Below are 6,053 nucleotides of genomic sequence, written 5' to 3'. Positions count from 1 at the left end.
GCCTCCGTTTCCTTGTCTGTAAAAGGGGGGTGGCTCCCTGCTCCTTTGCAGCTCCAGGTCAGAAAACCCCCCAAGACTTAGTCTGTACCTGAACCCCTGCTCCAGACTCCACAGTCCTCTGGCCCAGCTGGGATCAGGTGTGTGGCGGGGGTGATGGGGGGGTGGGGCGGGAATCGGTGGGCAGCTCATGGCCCTCCAGCTTGACTTTGATGAGGTGGTGGGCCAGGGCAAACTCCTGGTCGTCCAGCAGCCCGTCCTTGTCCATCATAAACAGCTCCTGCCCTGGGCCCTGCTTTGCCCCAGCAGATCTGTTCTCTAAGCTTGTGTGAGCCAGACCACCAGGGCTGCACAAGCCTCACCCCGGGGAGCAGGGTCTGCGTGTGGCAAAGACCCTGGTCCAGGGAGTCTGAGCAGAAGACCTCCCCATGGCCTCCTCATTCACACTCCCTGGTCACTGCTTCCCGGAGGCCCACCAGGTGCAGGGGCACCTGTTCTTCCCATACTTCTCCCCCTTCCCAGCCCCTTTGGTATTGAGGTGCTGGCACTAGCTCTCAGGGAGCCCTGGGATAGCAGATCATGGTATTACATCTTCATTCCTGGGATCCTTAGTATTTCAAAGCTAAGATCTGCTATCTTCACAAGGGCCCTCCCATAACAGATTAATACCTTGAGGCTGGGGAGGTGGGTGGTGCCAGCCTTGAGCTTCTCCTGGTTCCATGCCTAGGCTAGAGCCTGGCAGCAGAAGGGCAGCCTGTGGCCCCAGACACTGGGACAGGGGACAGGAAAGGCCAGAGGGTGGTGGACTTCATGTAGGCCTCTGGGAAGGGCCTTGATGATGAGAAAAAAAACTGTCAGGCCCTGTCTGGTGTGCTCAGAGTGTTGGCCCATGTACCGAAGGGTCGAGGGTTCGATTCCCAGTCAAGGGCATGCACCTGGGTTGCAGGCATGAGCCCAGGCCCTGCTCAGGAGAGAGCAGGAGGCAATCAATCGAAGTGTCTCACATTGATGTTTCTCTCTCCCCTTCCCCCCCTACCCCCCCGTGCCCCCACCCCCTGCTTCCACTCTCTAAAAATCAATGGAAAATATATCCTCCGGGCCCTAACCGGTTTGGCTCAGTGGAGCGTTGGCCTGCAGACTGAAGGGTCCCAGGTTCGATTCCGGTCAAGGGCATGTACCTTGGTTGCGGGCACATCCCCTGTGGGGAGTGTGCAGGAGGCAGCTGATCGATGTTTCTCTCTCATCGATGTTTCTCTCTCATCGATGTTTCTAACTCTCTGTCCCTCTCCCTTCCTCTCTGTAAAAAAATCAATAAAATATATTTTTTAAAAAAAGAAAAAGAAAATACATTCTCCGGTGTATTTCTGAGGCTAGCAGAAAGAAAATGGTGGTTCAGATAAGGGGGTCACCACAGAGGGGGAGGTGAAGCCCAGTGCAGGGGAGTGGCAGGGAACCCAGGCCTTCTGAACCCCAGAGCATAGGACCCTGAGTCTGGGAGTGGCTCAGACACAGGCAGCCTCAGGGTCTATCACATCCACAGCCACCGCTTGGGCCTCCTGAGCGGCCTGTGGCTCCCCTTCCCCACGGTGGAGACTCAGGCCCAGTGGCTGAGGACGAGCCTCTCCCAACCCTGCCTCAGGAAGCCACTCTCCACAGATGGGCCTGCAGGGCCACTTGCATTGGCCCGCTGCCCTGGCCCTGGGCCACACCGGAAGCACAGTGCCCCACTCTTGCCCCAGAGAGCCAGGGATCAAAGGGAGGCTGGCTGAGGGTCAGGGTGCTGACCAGGCGTGTGGCCTGGGGCACGTTGTTTCCCCTCTCTCTGGGCTGCTGTCTGCTCACAGTGGAGAACTGCCCCAGCTCAGGTGTGAAGGGCAAGTGGTACACGGGGTGCCCACCAGTGGTCGCGGACTGTCTAGGAAGAGTGCGGTTGGAGGGTGAGGGCTGCATTGTGGCTCAGGCTCCAGGTTTTATCTAAATGTGTGTCTTTGTGGGGGAGAGGCTGATGGAAATGGTGATGTTGAGGGTCCCCACTCCCCAAGCTAGTCCTTGGCAGCCCTGAACTCCTCCTCCCCCCCCCCCCCCCCCCCCGCCCATCCCAGCACACCAGGGGTGTGTCCTTTGCAAAGTCCAAAGCTCCAAATGGGTGGACATATGGTGGTTTCATCATCCTGGCTTTTCTTCCAAAAACCTTCTGTGCTGCTCCAACACACCATAGGGGCTCCCGCGCTCCACGGAGGCTGCAGGCCATGTGCTTTTATAATTAGCAACCCTTCTGGGCGCACAGGAAGCCAGGCCTGAACCCCATCGGCCACCACCCCTCTGGCCCAGGGGCGCCACCAAGTCTGTGAGCTGCTTTAGGGAAGGGTGGGTCCTACCTGCTTTGTTCTGGGAGTTGGGTGGGGTGCCGGGCTCCCTGCACCGACCCTTATCCCCACCCCCACCCCCGACCAACTGCATTGGGTGCTGAGCAAAGGTGGCCACCCGCGGGGCCCTGCCTCTGAAGCAGGAGCTCCTGTTTGCATTTGGCAAGGGAGGAATCAGGCTCGGGAGGGAAGACAAGTCTCAGCGAGCGGCAGAGCTGGGATTCAGCCCCCGCCTGTCTGCCTGAGACCTGCCCTCTGTGCATTGGATGGAGAGGGCAGAACTGGTAGCTGGGTGTCCTAACCCTGTCGAGCTTGGTGGCCTTGGGCAAGTTCTGTGACGCCTCTTTGAGGCGAGAACAGGACAAGGTAACGTTTTTGATGAGCAGAAGTGACTGTTTTGATGAGATCTCACATGAAGGGCTCCCGTGGGGGCCCGGAGCAGTGGTGGGGCCCCTGGCTTCCTGCATCATGGTTTCTGAGGTGCCACGTGGGCAGATGGCCCCAAAAGGCCTCTTCCTGCAGGAGCTCTGGGTGCGGGTAGAGTGAGCTCTCCTGTGCCCGAGCAGCCTCTGAAGGGGGCCTTTCACCCAGGGTCCTGGCCAGCTAGGGAGCTGGGGACGAGGTGAGGGGCAGAGCCTCCCTCCGAGGGGTGGCCACACCTTTTTTTTTTTTAAAATATATTTTATTGATTTTTTACAGAGAGGAAGGGAGAGGGATAGAGTTAGAAACATCGATGAGAGAGAAACATCGATCAGCTTTCTCCTGCACACCTCCCAATGGGGATGTGCTTGCAACCAAGGTACATGCCCTTGGCTGGAATCGAACCTGGGACCCTTCAGTCTGCAGGCTGACGCTCTATCCACCGAGCCAAACCAGCTAGGGCGGGTGGCCACACCTTTGTCCACACACTGGCCCTCCCTGAACTCCCATCACAGCCTGAGAAGACCCCCAACCTGTAAAACTCAATCCAGGGGCCTGAGCTCCAGGCCAGCAGGGGTGCAGCCACCTGCCCTTGGCCCTTCCTTTTAAGTCTCAGATCAGCCGCCACTTCCTGGGGTAGCTTTGGTGGTTCACACTGCCTCTGCGTGCTGGGGGAGGGTGCTGAGTGTGGGGTGCGCAGGAAAGCCCCAAGGTGGCGGGCTCAGTGAGGGGCAGAGCAGCCAGGCAGCGCTTCTCTCACCCTCGCCTTTCTTTGTGCTCCATCAGCTTGAGCGAGCATGCTGCACCTCCCGGGTGACCCTGGGAATTGAGGGGCTGTGCCAAGCCTTCAGGGCCCCAGGCTGCAGTGGTAGCATTTAATCTTTTTCATCTCCCATGTGTGTTTCTCAAATCGGAGTCCATAGCTATAGAATTGGGGGTGGGGTTGAGCTGCAGACTGTTTTTCCTTTGAAAAGGGAACTTTGGATTAGAGCAGGGGTGGGCAAACTTTTTGACTCGAGGGCCACAATGGGTTCTTAAACTGGACCGGAGGGCCGGAACAAAAGCATGGATGGAGTGTTTGTGTGAACTAATATAAATTCAAAGTAAAGGAGCGGAGGGGAGAGCAAGAGAACCCGATAGAACAGCCGGATCCGGCCCGAGGGCCGTAGTTTGCCCACGGCTGGATTAGAGGCTGGTGGGCTCACACCCTGGAGTCAGGCAAGGCACACCAGGTCTGAGTCATCCTATACACCTGCCCGCCCGACCTCCCATCACAAGGGCCAAGGTAACCCCAGTACAAGGCAAACTGAGTGGTGCCAGGCTGGCGATCAGATACTGGTGGTCAGACCAGACACCCACCAAGCCGGCTGGCAGAACCGAGGGCACCTGTTCATATACTATCTTTTGCCTCAAGTGAGCCTGGTGCGCTCCACCCTGATTACACGTCTGAGGCCTGCATGGTGCATCAGCTCCCAATCTGTCTCCTTCCCCGGGCTGGTCCAAGCAGTTCCCCTCCCCGATCTGAGGCACAGCCGGCCCCACCCTTCGTAATTGTATTTTTGTTGCTGGTCTGAGTACCAGCTTCACTGTATCTCAACCCCCTTCCCTCCCCCCGGCCTAGCACAAAGTCCAGTCAACCACTGTCTACTTGACCCCTCCCAGTGCCCAGAGCCCCATGGGCGCCCACCTGTCTGCCCATGTCCAGGGCGAGGCCCAGGCTGGAGGAGATGCTGTGAAGATCATACAAGGCAGGTACCTTCTTCCCAACCCCAGGGCAGGCACCTCGTTCTGTCATCAGTCTCCCAACTTCACCCCATCCTCTCCTAAAACAAACCACTGCTCAGCCCCCACCGCGCACAAGGAAAGGGGGTCATCAGCCCTGTCTGCAGCCATCTATTAAGAGGCAGTAGCTGCCAGAGCTGAGCGTGACTGTGCCTGGGCCCCACCCTGGCAGGCTTGCCAATCTGTCCCTGCCCTGCCAGTGCCCCAGCAGGCACCGTGGGGAGCAGGCCCTGGGAGAGAACGAAGCACCAGAAGCCAGCTTCAGCACAAACTTCTTTAATTCAAGAAAGTCTTGTCTTAGTTGCTTTTCTTTCCACAGGTGAGCGTGGAAAAGCCACTGCACCGGAAACAGTGAATTCTCAGCAATGCATCTTCACCCTCACCTAATACCGTACGGAATGGCGGGCCGAGGCCGGCTGGATGTAACCAGGCCAGTTTCTGGCCACTGGGACCCAGCAGGTGGATGCCTGGAGAGCAGCACTGGGAGGCTGGGCGGGGCTGGAGAGGTCAGAGTGCAGGAGTCCCTGAGACCCCGTGGGAGTGACGACGGCTGCAGGCCATGGAGCCAGCAGTATGTCCCGGCCTCCACGCTGCTTAGACAGCCCGGCTGAGGCAACACAGTGAGGAGCCTGAGCTGGCTACTCACTGCCTGCTCCTTCTCAGCCTGGGGAAGGGGATGCTCTAAGGGCACCCCACCTTCCTTTGCTCAAGGGAGGGAAGGTCGGAGAAGGCTTCCCTGGGAAGTGATGGAGGTAAAAGAGGGGAGGGGCTGGGTTATCCCTGGTCTCTGGCCACTAGGCCGGGGCTAGAGCACCAAACCATGCCAAGCTCATGAGGACCTAGCACCCACCCAAGGGTGGGGCAGGGAGGTGCACCAGAATGTCCAGGGAGTGAGAGGGTGCCGCAGAGAACACCTCTGGGGTCCCCGGCGGGGGAGCTCTGCACACCCTCCAATGGCTCCTGGGTGGAGCTGCCCCTGGTTCGAGTGGAAAAGGAGACAAAAATCACAGCTTCTGAACGAGTGGTTGGGAAGGGACTGGAAAGCTCAGTCAAGTCTGAGAGGCGTTACTTTTACAGAACCAACACTAGCTTATGGATCTTCTGGAAGATGTTTTCTTTCACACCCAGCCACCCCTCTGCTCCCCCAAAGGCAGCTGGGCCTTGCTTCTGTGACTGCCAAGCAAGGGGCGGGAGGCTCTGAGAGCCCAGAGCAGGGCTGTGCGCAGGGGGCTGAGGTGGCAAAAGGCACAAGAACGGACTCCGGGACGTGGGGAGGAAGCCACTAGCCCGAAGAAGCACCGCTCAGCTTAGGGATAAACCAGATCCAGTCATTCTGTCTACACAGGCCCCCGCGCCCGGCAGCTGCCAGGAGGGGCGCGCCGGGAATGCCGGGAACGGTCATGGGGCGCCGAGTGTTGCACAGCCAGAGCGGGAGGCAAGGGGGGAGACCAGCTGTGTGCGTGAAGGCATGGGGCTGTCAGACAGAGG

Source organism: Plecotus auritus (assembly GCF_963455305.1).
Source record: "Plecotus auritus genome assembly, chromosome: 9".
Classification (NCBI taxonomy): Eukaryota; Metazoa; Chordata; class Mammalia; order Chiroptera; family Vespertilionidae; genus Plecotus; species Plecotus auritus.
The sequence above is the reverse complement of the archived record's forward strand: the minus strand, read 5'-3'. Positions refer to the sequence as shown.